This window comes from Corythoichthys intestinalis, chromosome 21, assembly GCF_030265065.1.
Source record: "Corythoichthys intestinalis isolate RoL2023-P3 chromosome 21, ASM3026506v1, whole genome shotgun sequence".
In the NCBI taxonomy this organism is placed as follows: Eukaryota; Metazoa; Chordata; class Actinopteri; order Syngnathiformes; family Syngnathidae; genus Corythoichthys; species Corythoichthys intestinalis.
Window position 1 is genome coordinate 30,912,126 of NC_080415.1, and position 14,205 is coordinate 30,926,330.

Sequence of the window (14,205 nt, forward strand, 5' to 3'; positions counted from 1 at the left end):
ATTTGTAAGGAGTTACACTTCGGATCCCCGCATTAATTTAGTATCACGCACAACGTTTCTTTCCTGATTTCTAGGGTTGTTCCGATCATGTTTTTTTGCTCCCGATCCGATCCCGATCGTTTTAATTTGAGTATCTGTCAATCCCGATATATCCCGATCCGACTGCTTTTTTTTGCTCCCGATTCAATTCCAATCATTCCCGATAATTTTTCCCGATCATATACATTTTGGCAATGCATTGAGAAAAAAATGAATAAAACTCGGACGAATATATACATTCAACATACAGTACATAAGTACTGTATTTGTTTATTATGACAATAAATCCTCAAGATGGCATTTACATTATTAACATTCTTTCTGTTAGAGGGATTCACGAATAGAAAGACTTGTGACTTTGTATATTGTGACTAAATATTGCCATTTAGTGTATTTGTTGAGCTTTCAGTACATGATACTGAGGGCCATGCCCAAATGCATGATGGGAAGTGGAACCATGACTGTGCGTAGTGCTACCAATTCATATATCTTCTCTGCGTTGGGAAATAACATAAGGTGTTAAGATAAAGATCAGTTGCTACCTTGCTTCCCCACATTGCTTCCCATGATATTTCTAATCGAAGGGAGAGGGATTGAAAGGCTTTAGCCTATTGAAAAAGGCTCCAAAGGCTGCCAAAATTCACTCTACTCATTTTACTCTGCCTTTTAGCTCTCTATATAGGCAAAATGGCGTCATTACAAATGGAGCGCGACAATGCGTGAGTGGGTCGTGCAGCGCATGCATTAATTGCGTTAAATATTTTAACGTGATACATTTTTTAAAAAAATTAATTACCGCCGTTATTGGGATAAATTTGATAACCCTACCTTAAGCCTAAACTAAAGACTCTGGTTAAATGTAACATATTATGTCTGTAACGTTAAATACAATTAGAAAACGATTTAATTAAAAAATATATATACAGTATATTAAAAAAAGGCATGGCTGATATTTTTTTTGCCGATTCCGATACTTTGAAAATGAGGTGATCGGACATCCCGATCGATCGGGATATCTCTACTGATTTCCTTCCCTTCTCATCACACCTGATTTTAATTTTTTCAACTTCCTTTGGGATGGAAAGATTTCACCATATTTTATTTAAGCGCTTTTGTAAGTAAGGCCTAATATTAAGCAGCTGTGATCTATGGCGGAATGACAATTTTTCAGGGTCAAGGAGGGACTGGGGCGATGGGAAACTGGGGTGCTGGTAGAGGGGAACAGGTGGGAGGAGGGACTTCACGTGGGTTTGATGGGATAAAAAAAATCAGACGAGAGAAAAAGGGACGGAAGAATCTCATGAGTAGTCTTTAAAAATGAATGAGAAAAGGGGTAATCCCACTGTCATGTGGTGGGTGGGAATGTGGTGGGAGGGGGGGATCAATATGGCTTCTCAACTCATGGGGGTCCTCAGCGGTCCTTGACATGAGCAAAACTTGTTGCCTTATCTCTCAATAGACGCGTGTTGTTTACGCCAAGAAAAATAGTTGAGCTCATTATTTGTTATTATCACTGGGGGTACGCGGTTGTCTGGGTAAGGGGGTCCGCTGGGCTGTGGTATAGATTACGTGACCTTTCAACAATCACCACAAATAGGAACTGAAGCAAAATTAGTATTGCAATACAAGTGATATCATAGATAGATCGTTTTGTTGAAAAGAATAATTTTCAATCAAATGTCTAATGTGTTAAAATGAATTTTTATTCTCTATTGCTTTAGGTGGACTTTAACTGATTGTGTTAAATGAGTACATAGTACAGTAGTTATCCATCGCTACTACATGGCTCAACTTTCGCACCCTCTTTGCGTGGCAGATTTTAAAGTCTTTTTGTAAGAATAAAAGAGCTTCAAAAACTTGTTCAAAAGTTTAAAATATGCGAGTTTTTTTTTTTTACACTAAACATAAGACATCAATTAATGATTCTAAGCTAAAAATGACAGACATTTCGAATAATAAATATAATTACTTACCTTCTTTTTATAGCTGGGTTGAAACAAAAGCGGTTGAGCGACATCTGTAAACGGGGGTTTCAAGGGTTAAACGGACAAATTAAAACTAGTTTGTGGTCTTATTGACCCATGAATCTGCTATGGTAGCATACAGACATATTGTTCTATCTAACACAACAGTTCTTTTGGCTTAAATACAGCAGTTTATTTTAAAGAGGGGTGAAAGAGCAGAAACTTTTTCAGCCTTGTCTATGTTTTCTGCCATACAGTGGGGTATATAAATATTTCGTCAACCACTAATTGTGCAAGTCCTGTAATTGTCAACATGGGTAAACCTCAACCATGAGAGACAGAATGTGGAAAAAACCAAATAATTTATTTCCAAATTAGAGTGGAAAATAAGTATTTGGTCACCTAAAAACAAGCAAGATTTCTGGCTGTCAAAGAAGTCTAACTTCTTCTAACGAGGTCTAACGAGGCTCCACTCATTACCTGTATTAATGGCACCTGTTTTAACTCATTATCGGTATATAAGACACCTGTCCACAACTTCAGTCAGTCACACTCCAAACTCCACTATAGCCAAGACCAAAGAGCTGTCGAAGGACACCAGAGACAAAATTGTAGACCTGCACCAGGCTGGGAAGACTGAATCTGCAATAGATAAAAAGCTTGGTGTAAAGAAATCAACTGTGGGAGCAATTATTAGAAAATGGAAGACATACAAGACCACTGATAATCTCCCTCGATCTGGGGCTCCATGCAAGATCTCACTCCATAGCGTCAAAATGATAATAAGAACGATGAGCAAAAATAACAGAACCACACGGGGGGACCTAGTGAATGACCTACAGAGAGCTGGGACCACAGTAACAATGGCTACTATCTGTAACACAATGTGCCGCCAGGTACTCAAATCCTGCACTGCCAGACGTGTCCCCCTGCTGAAGCCAGTACACGCCCATGCCCGTCTGCGGTTCGCGAGGGAGCATTTGGGTGATCCAGAAGACTGGGAGAATATGTTATGGTCAGATGAAACCAAAATAGAACTTTTTGCTAAAAACACATGTTCTCGTGTTTGGAGGAGAAAAAAGACTGAATTGCATCTGAAGAACACCATACCCACTGTGAAGCATGGGGGTGGAAACATCATGCTTTGGGGCTGTTTTTCTGCAAAGGGACCAGGACGACTGATCTGTGTAAGGGAAAGAATGAATGGGGCCATGTATCGAGAGATTTTGAGTGAAATCATCAGCAAGGGCATTGAAGATGAGACGTGGCTGGGTCTTTCAGCATGACAATGATCCCAAAACACACAGCCAGTGCAACAAAGGAGTGGCTTCGTAAGAAGCATTTCAAGGTCATGGAGTGGCCTAGCCAGTCTCCAGATCTCAACCCCATAGAAAATCTGTGGAGGGAGTCGAAAGTCCGTGTTGCCCAACGACAGCCCCAAAACATCATTGCTCTAGAGGAGATCTGCATGGAGGAATGGGCCAAAATATCAGCAACAATGTGTGAAAAGCTTGTGAAGAGTTACAGAAAACGTTTGGCCTTTGTTATTGCCAACAAAGGGAACATAACAAAGTACTGAGATGAACTTTTGGTATTGACCAAATACTTATTTTCCACCATGATTTGATAATTAATTCTTTAAAAATCAAACAATGTGATTTTCTGTTTTTTTTTTTCACATTTCCACACAATTAGTGGTTGACTAAATACTTATTTCCCCCACTGTACATATTGTTCCATCAAACGCAGCAGTTCTTTTGGCTTCGAATACAGCAGTTTATTTTAAAGACGGGTGCGAGAGCATGAACTTTTTCAGCCTTGTCTGGGTTTCCGCCATATATATGGATAATAATTCTGTGTTTTGAGAAACCATAATTCAAACGTCGAGGTATTAGGACAGTATACCAGAGAGCCATGTATCAGGTCCGAAAAAATGGCATCGAAGGCCATTGAATTGAATCGAAAATGTATCGTAGTAGATTTTATGACATCAGCAAATATTGTATCGTTGTACAAATTGATATTGTATCGTATTGTAACCACGTGTTTCTATAGCTCTAAGATTGGCTGACCAATTCATAGTTGAGGAGGCGTGGGGGTCCAACTGTCAGGTTCACCACCTTCTCCGATGTAGTCCTACACCTGCATTTAAGGAGTTTCACACAAAACTAACACTCCTTTCCCATCCATCTGTCCGTCTGTTCACTAAACGCACCCCCACCTAAGGCCCCCCCTCCACCCCCACCGTTCATTAGCGGGCTCTTCAGTAGCCTGTCACGGCGGATGTGCTCCATCAAAGCTGATCGGCTCGCCGTTTTTTCGCGGCGAGATGTCGCGGGTTATCACGGTGCGCTCAGATCTCGGGCTACGGGCGGAGCGTGACTGGCAGGCCGCCTTTTGAACACGCTGATTCCTCCCAGTTGGAAATTTAGAATCGTGTCGGCTAAGACGCCGCATGCAAAGTAAATTGCCGTGTGCGCGGGTGGGTGTAGGGCCGGGCGGGTAAAAGCTACTCGCTCTCGATGAATGTCCAAGCCACCTCCGGGAAACATTTTTTCGGCCTCTATGGACTGCTGATGATGCACTGTAAAAAAATTTACGGTAAAATACAAGAGGCTTTGGTAAACTTTGTTTACTGTAAATTGTATGGTATACTTTAGCTATTTTTTTTCAACTGAAAATCCAAGTAAAATATTTTTAATACTGCGATACATATGCAACTAGCCTTGATATCCTTTTTTCATTCTCCGCCCTCTTCAATCAGGATGTGAGGCCACACCATTACAGTGTCGAGCGTCCTGACTGCTGAGCTACTTAAGACCAATTGGAGCAAGTGCTGTTAGTGTAGGAAAATCTTCTTTATAACTGATAACTGATAAGATTGAAATGGTGGATGAAGCTAGACTGTGCTAATGGCTTGAAAGTCAGCATGATTGATTTCCATAGTGATGTAAAGAAACCTCCACCATCAAACTGGTTAAACATCAATAATTTTTACAGTTTGACATCGTTTTCTCATTCTAACCGCTCTCCGATCAGGGTGTGAAGCCACACACTGACCATGGCAGTCGAGCGTCCTGTCTGCTGAGCTACTTAATGCCAGTTGGCGCAAGTGCTGTTAGTGTAAGTTAGGAAAACCTTTTGATAGCTGATAACTGATAAGACTGTGATGTAGGGCTGCAGCTATCGATTATTGAAGACACTGATCAATCTATCAAATAGTTCAAATAATCCATTAATTGGATTAGAAACATTTAATGCGTTGCAGAATAAATTTTAGGAGCTGTAAAACAAGGGCTTGCGAAGATTGCACTTTCAAAAGAGCATGAACTGCGAATACAAAATAATTAAAATCTAAAGTTTAGCCTCAAACGGAATAAAAAATAATAATAAATGAGGATTGAAGTACAAGAAAAGAACAGTTGGCTAACTTGCATAGGAAAAATCCACTATCTTAAATGCGATATAATGCTAATTTTTTTTTTTTAAATTAATGCTCTTAGCAAATTGCTGAAACACATATACCTGCAAAAACTGCTAAATATACCTCTAAATTAAATGACAAATGCTTTAAAAAATCAAATTAGCTCCAACAAAAACTTACCTTATGTTGGTCTTCACAGGGAGCAGCTGGATCCAGCCTAGCTCGATGAGTTATGTCATATTCACTGTTTCCACTAGAGGGCAGTGTATCCACCCAATTCAATAAAACTAAATGCAAACACATTCGAAACAAACCATTACAACGCCACTCTAAACTAATCCTCGAAGCAGCAAAATATGATTCGAGGCTTTTTCCTAATTGAATTAGCATTACTGTGATGGTGGATGAAGCTAGACTGTGCTATTGTCTTAAACGTCAAAATGCTTCTCTTCCACAGTGATGGAAAAGATATTCAACATCAGACTGGTTAAACAATAGTTTTTACAGTCTGACATCCTTTTTTCATTCTCACCGCTCGCCAATAAGGATGTGAAGCCACACCAACACCATGGTAGTCGAGCGTCCTGACTGCTGAGCTACTTAAGACCAGTCGAAGCAAGAACCTCATTGATACAGTGGTATGAAAAAAATATCTCAACCTTTTGGAATTTCTCGCATTTCTGCATAAAATCACCATCAAATGTGATCTGATCTTTGTTAAAATCACACAGATGAAAAAACAGTGTCTGCTTTAACTAAAACCACCCAAACAGTTACAAACAATGACAGAAAAAGGAAAATAAATAAGTGACCCCTCTGCCTAAGGAGACTTAAAGAGCAATTGAAACCATTTTTTAACCAAACAATTTAAGTCAGGTGTGTGCCCAATCACTGATGAGTGGTGTAAAGCTGCCCTGCCCACTATAAAACACACACCTATTAAGAATTGTCTTGATAAGAAGCGTTGTCTGATGTGCATCATGGCTCGGTGAAAAGAGCTGTCTGAAGACCTGCGATCAAGGATTATTGATTTGTATAAAGCTAGGAAAGGATACAAAACCATTTCTAAAAGTCTGGATGTTCATCAATCGACAGACAAGTTTTCTACAAATGGAAAATGTTTCGCACTGTTGCTTCTCTCCTGAGGAGTGGCCATCCACCAACGATAACGCCAAGAGGTCGGCGCAGAATACTCAGAGAGGTAAAAAAAGAACCCTAGAGTCTCTGCTGAAGACTTACAGAAATCACTGGCACAGTCCAATATCTATGTGCACACATCAACTATATGTAAAATCATGGCCAAGAATGGTGTTCATGAAAGGACTCCACGGAGGAAGCCACTGCTGTCTTAAAAAAAAAAAAAAATTTAAAGACCATTATTGCTTGTTTAATGTTTGCAAAAGGCACTTGGACACTCCACAGAACTTTTGAAACCAAAGTTGAATTGTTTGGAAGTAACACACAACGTCATGTGTGGAGGAAAAATAGAGCAGCTCACCAATATCAACACCTCATCCCCGTGAAGCATAGTGGAGGGAGCATCATGATTTGCGGCTGTTTTGCTACCTCAGGGCCTGGGCAACTTGCAATCGTTAACTGAAGAATTGATTCAAAAGTTTATCAGGATGTTTTGCAGGAAAATCTGAAGCCGTCTGTCAGACAGTTGAAACTAGAAAGAGGATGGATGCTGCAACAAGACAATGATCCAAAACACAGAAGTAAATCAACTTCAGAATGGTTTCAGAAGAACAAAATACACGTTCTGGAGTGGCAGAGTCAAAGTCCAGACTTGAACCCCATTGAGATGCTGTGACATGACCTAAAGACAGTGATTCATGCCAGACATCTCAGGAATCTGATTGAACTACAGCAGTTTTGTAGAGAAGAATGGGCCAAGATTAGTCCTGATCGTTGGGCCAGACTGACCTGCAGCTACAGGAGTTGTCTGGTTGAAGTTATTGCTGCCAAAGGCGCGGGGGGTGGCACAAAATATTAAATGTGATGGTTTACTCATTTATTTTCCACCTTCTATCATTGTTTGCATACTATCCTCATTAAAATATGAAAACCTACAAATGTTTGGGTGGTTTTCGTTAAAGCAGACGCTGTTTTTTCATCTGTGTGATTTTGACAAAGATCAGATCACATTTGATGGTGATTTTATGCAGAAATGTGAAGAATTCCAAAAGGTTCAGATGAATTTTCATACCACTGTAGCTGATATCTAAAAATACTATAATGACTCAAAGGTCAGCAAGCTTGATATCCACAGTGATTGAAAGAAACCTCCACATCAGACTGGTTAGACAATAAATTTTATAGTCTTTTGCTGTTCAACAATTGAGTTTAAATGTTGTTCATTTTAGGATAGTTTGTTGCAATTTTTTTTAATGGTATCATTCTGGCAACCACAGATGCTGGTATTTTACTGTCAATCTTCTGTGAGAATTCGCTCTGAGAATGTGCTGTCTTAAAAGTCGCAAATCCACTTCCAAAAATTCCGATATCATCTGTTTTTCCAGCATGCAAACCATGACGCGGCATGCAACTCATTCAGGTTGAAATTTATTTGAATGACATTTATCGACAATACAGACACAACAGAGCCGTTCGGGGAACGGCCGCGTTTGGTGGATGGCGTCGGCCATAATGGTGGCCATTGTTGCTCTGAGTACCGCAGAAACGCTGACGGCGAGAAAAAGAGCGACGAAAAAGCCATTCTCTCTAGCGTACAAGCGGAGAACGTGGTGCCTCTTGTGTGTCCCGTCATGCTGGGGGGTGGCAGTGGGGGCAAAACGACACTGGCGGATTCATGGTGGCGCTCAAACGACACTATTGTTGCCTCTCTTTGGGGAGTCGTCGTGGCGAGGGTTCTTCTAATGTACGCGTTTCGGTATGTGTCCATCACTAGGGTGAGGGGGGCAGTTTCTAAGAGCACCATCCTTTGTCATGGTAAATAGTTGACAAACCTCAGGTGGGGGGGACGGTTAGTCCTGTATTTATTTATTTATTTTTTTCAACTTTTAAATTTGGTTGAGCCCAATCATTCTGTTGCTATCAAGAGAGTGAAGGGGGTCCGAAACTTGGGCCAAGGATGGTCCGACACGAAGGTGTTACGCAAAAGTTCTCATCGACCAGTGTTTCTCAGTTATTTTCTGTTACACGCCCCCCCCAGGAAGACGTAAACGTTCCACCCCCCCAATTCTCTGCCACCACTGTAACTATATACTGTAGTATCATTTGTATATAAAATTCTTATAAGTACGCCTCTGCATAACATTTTGTTCTTTTTAATATTAAAGAAAAAAACAACTTAAAATAAAGCGTAAAAAAAAAAAAAACACACATCCAATGTGTAAAAATACACTCAAGATACATTTTTGACCGAATAAAATCAATAAATGATAATAAATTCAAATTGATTAGCAACATTAACTCATGAGGACAATATGTCGAAAAATTAGACCGGAAAAACAAAAATTAATAGAACAAAACGACAGTTTCATTGGACAGAGGGACAGTTTTTATTTTTGCTGCAGGCAGTATCAGCTCCTTTGCCATGGTGTAGGGTTATTTTGCACTGAACAACTTGGTATGCCACCTTATATGATGCTGACAGTGCTCCCTGGTTTACTGATGTAACACTGACAAAGCGAGAGGATTGTTGGCAATATTTGCTACTCGCTGAAAAAAATAATTCCTGCTGTCCGCTGCGAACATTTTAGACAAAGTAAATAGTCTGTTTTTTCCTCATCTCCCACTGTACTAAAAGTCAAAGCCAAAAGCTACAGTGGGGCAAATAAGTATTTATTCAACCACCAATTGTGCAAGTTCTCCTACTTGAAAAGTTTAGAGAGGCCTGTAATTGTCAACATGAGTAAACCTCAACCATGAGCGACAGAATGTGAAAAAAAAAAAAAAGCAGAAAATCAAATTGTTTGATTTTTAAAGAATTTATTTCCAAATTAGAGTAGAAAATCAGGACTTGGTCACCTACAAACAAGCAAGATTTCTGGCTGTCAAAGAGGTCTAACCTCTCTAACCAGGCTCCACTTTTTACCTGTATTAATGGCAACTGTTTTAACTCATTATCGGGATAAAAGACACCTGTCCACCATCTCAGCCAGTCACACTCCAAACTCCACTATGGCAAAGACCAAAGAGCTGTCGATGGACACTAGAGACAAAATTGTAGACCTGCACCAGGCTGGGAAAACTGAATCTGCAATAGGTAAAATGCTTGGTGTAAAGAAATCAACTGTGGGAGCAATTATTAGAAAATGGAAGACATACAAAACCACTGATAATCTCCCTCGATCTGGGGCTCCATGCAAGATCTCACCCCGTGGTGTCAAAATGATAATATGAACGGTGAGGAAAAATTCCAGAACCACACGGCGGGACCTAGTGAATGACCTATAGAGAACGGGGACCACAGTAACAAAGGCTACTATCAGTAACACAATGCGCCGCCAGGGACTCAAATCCTGCACTGCCAGACGTGTCCCCCTGCTGAAGAAAGTACACGTCCAGGCCCATCTGCGGTTCGCTAGCGAGCATTTAGATGATCCAGAAGAGGACTGGGAGAATGTGTTATGGTCAGACGAACCCAAGATAGAACTTTTTGGTAGAAACACAGGTTCTCGTGTTTGGAGGAGAAATAATACTGAATTGCACCCGAAGAACACCATACATACTGTGAAGCATGGGGGTGGAAACATCATGCTTTGGGGCTGTTTTTCTGCAAAGGAACCAGGACGACTGATCTGTGTAAAGGAAAGAATGAATGGAGCCATGTATCGACAGATTTTGAGTAAAAATCTCCTTCAATCAGCAAGGGCATTGAAGATGAGACGTGGCTGGGTCTTTCAGCATGAAAATGATCCCAAACACACAGCCAGGGCAACAAAGAAGCATTTCAAGGTCCTGCAGTGGCCTAGCCAGTCTCCAGATCTCAACCCCATAGAAAATCTGTGGAGAAGGTTGAAAGTCCGTGTTGCCCAATGACAGCCCCAAAACATCATTGCTCTAGAGGAGATCTGCTTGGAGGAATGAGCCAAAATACCAGCAACAGTGTGTGAAAAGCTTGTGAAGAGTTACAGAAAACGTTTGGCCTCCGTTATTGCCAACAAAGGGTACATAACAAAGTATTGAGATGAACTTTTGGTATTGACCAAATACTTATTTTCCACTCTAATTTGGATATAAATTCTTTAAAAATCAAACAATGTGATTTTCTGTTTTTTTCCCCACATTCTGTCTCTCATGGTTGAAGTTTACCCATGTTGACAATTACAGGCCTCGCTAATATTTTCAAGTGGGAGAACTTGCACAATTAGTAGTTCACTAAATACTTATTTGCCCCACTGTAAATGCTACATACGCTTCGTCATATTTCCTTGTCTAAGCTTTTCATATCTCCAGTGCTCTTTGCTGTGTGCTCGTTTGGTTCAAAAATCCATGATATTTGCGTCATCAGCCTTCGTGCTGTGACCCGGGAGTTTAACACCACGGACATTATACTAAGACGCGACTGAAATGTCAGCGTCATCTCCGTGTCAGTGAATCCAGGAAATTGCTTTCTAACATAAGAGCTACCCGTTTAAATCCCGGGATTTAAACGGTGTTCATATGTGTGTGCAAGGGGCTTTACTTTTGACAAATCGGAAAGGTGCGGTACTCACGTATGGTATGGGCAGAGGGGTGGGGCATAAATTGTGGTGACATCCCTCAAAACAAAGTCTCCACTCGCCATTTTTTTATCACTTCTCTTAATGAAAGTAATCGCTCAGTGACAGTAATGACAAGAAACTAAAAACATCTAAAAACGAGTGGGGGTGGGGGTATCAGGCACGCATGCCCCCCTTCCCTACTGCATCCCCCGCCCCCCTCCCTCAGGTTGTCGCCGGCGCTCAATTATTTCCTTGTCAAGTGGCGGTGTTTTTAATGAGGCCCTGTGGGACTGACGTCTGTCAGTCAGCCCTGACTTTTTGACACCATTACAACTTCAAATAGAAACCGCCGCCGCCCGCCACGCTGCCTTCTACCCGCTCGTCTGACAGGCTAGGGGGGAGCTGGGGGGGTGGGCACAGAGGGAGGAGGTAGGAAAGGTGGCAGAAGAGGGGGGAGACAGAGGAAACACAAGAGCGCGCAGGTAGGACGAACATCGCCGGTCATTAACCCGTCTAGCCCCTCCTTTTTGCTTCCTGGTTTACTTTCCGCTTTTGTCTCATGACAACAATCGGCGGGCTGGCCCCCAGCACGGGACGGACCACCCCCCCGCTGGACGCTGTTTTGTCGATTGGTAATGTGAGACTTTGAAGCAGATGATGGGGGGTGAATTGGGAGGTATACCTTCACACGTCACAAAAAATATGACGGCTCCCATCTCTGAAGAGCAAATATGACACAATCATATATTTTAGCATCTGATTTTGATGATCTGCCGATACAGAGTACCGTTCAGATGGCTATGCAATGTATTAAGAAGAACAAAAAGCACAATCAATCGTGAAATATTTCCCATACCTGTCAACCTAAGGCAATCTTACAAATAGTGACGTATGCCCTTACAAATTGGTGACTAATCTTACAACGTTGTACCGTAATTTCCCGAATATAACGCACACTCCCCCCCCCCCCCCCCCCCCCAAAATCAACTTGTAAAATCATGGTGCGCATTATACACGGGTACAGGGATGGAGACATATATATATTAGGGCTGTCAAAATTATCGCGTTAACGCGCGGTAATTAATTTTTTAAATTAATCGCGTTATTATATTTATTAATATTAATATTTGACGCAATTAACGCACATGTCCCGCTCAGACAGTATTCTGCCTTTTTGTAAGTTTTACAGCAAGGCTTTTTGTGCTGTCTAACAGCGAACTCTTGTGGTCGCTTTGCGACATGGTTTATTGTTTTCTTGCCAGTTCAACTTCAATATGGCTGCACGACGTCTCGGGCTGACGCCTACGTTGTAATGTTGTGCTTATATGATCCTTGGACAAGATTTGTCCGTAAGTATGGTTGTTATAAAGAATGTACATATTATGTTAGTAAGCGAAATGTTATATTTTTTGTATGAGACGCTTTTTGTTTGTGTTGCTAATGCACTGCTTGCGTACTTTTTTTTTGTAGTTTTACGACGGTCTAAAGAGGACAATGGTTTGAGGCCATTTTATTAATAAATCAGATGAAAAAGGAAGAATTCTGATTATTAAGGCGTCGTTCACTAGCTGTCTAGCTTTGGAAAAAATAGACGCTTCGGAGTGAGGACAGCATAGACAGATTTAAATGACAGTAGAGTGAAATGGCCACTACAGTCCTTATGTACCGTATGTTGAATGTATATATCCATCTTGTGTCTTATCTTTCCATTCCAACAATTTATTTTACAGAATATATATATAATTCACCGAAAAATATGGCATATTTCATAGATGGTTTGAATCGCGATTAATTGCGATTAATTACGATTAATTAATTTTTAAGCTGTAATTAACTCGATTAAAATTTTTAATCGTTTGAGAGCCCTAATATATATATATACACACACTCACTCACCGGCCACTTTATTAGGTACACCATGCTAGTAACGGGTTGGACCCCCCTTTTGTCTTCAGAATTGCCTCAATTCTTCGTGGAATAGATTCAACAAGGTGCTGGAAGCATTCCTCAGAGAGTTTGGTCCATATTAGACATGATGGCATCACACAGTTGGTGCAGATTTGTCGGCTGCACATCCATGATGCGAATCACCCGTTCCACCACATCCCAAAGATGCTCTATTGGATTGAGATCTGGTGACTGTGGAGGCCATTTGAGTACAGTGAACTCATTGTCATGTTCAAGAAACCAGTCTGAGATGATTCCAGCTTTATGACATGGCGCATTATCCTGCTGAAAGTAGCCATTAGAAGTTGGGTACATTGTGGTCATAAAGGGATGGACGTGGTCAGCAACAATACTCAGGTAGGCTGTGGCGTTCCAACGATGCTCAATTGGTATCAAGGGGCCCAAAGAGTGCCAAGAAAATATTCCCCACACCATTACACCACCACCACCAGCCTGAACCGTTGATACAAGGCAGGATGGATCCATGCTTTCATGTTGTTGACCCCAAATTCTGACCCTACCATCCGAATGTCGCAGCAGAAATCGAGACTCATCAGACCAGGCAACGTTTTTCCAATCTTCTATTGTCCAATTTCGATGAGCTTGTGCAAATTGTAGCCTCAGTTTCCTGTTCTTAGCTGAAAGGAGTGGCACCCGGCGTGGTCTTCTGCTGCTGTAGCCCATCTGCCTCAAAGTTTGACGTACTGTGCGTTCAGAGCAGGGGTCGCGTTAACCGAATATTTTCCGTCGTTGACAGTTTTTTTAAAACGCTGACGGAAAAAAACTGAAGTCCGTCCATCATTTTGACAGGTTGCAATTCACACCCCAGACCACAGGGTGGCGAGTGAGCATATTAATTAGCTATTGTCTCTCTTAATGCATGACGTCGTTGGCTATTCTGTCAGAATATTGTAGCGTCACCGGGGTCTGGCGGCGGCACCGTGATTGACACATCAACGCGAGGTTCTTATTGGTGCACCCGGTGTGCCAGCGCGTCATCCAATTGGTGGACTAGATTGCCGCCTGTGTATAGACCCCAATCACATGACGTCACAACTCCGCCCCCCTGACTGGAGCCGCCATATTGTGTGTCAGCTCGTCGTGTTTACACATTACCGCTACGTACATGCGTCCTATTACGGCGTGTTTTTCTGCTCGT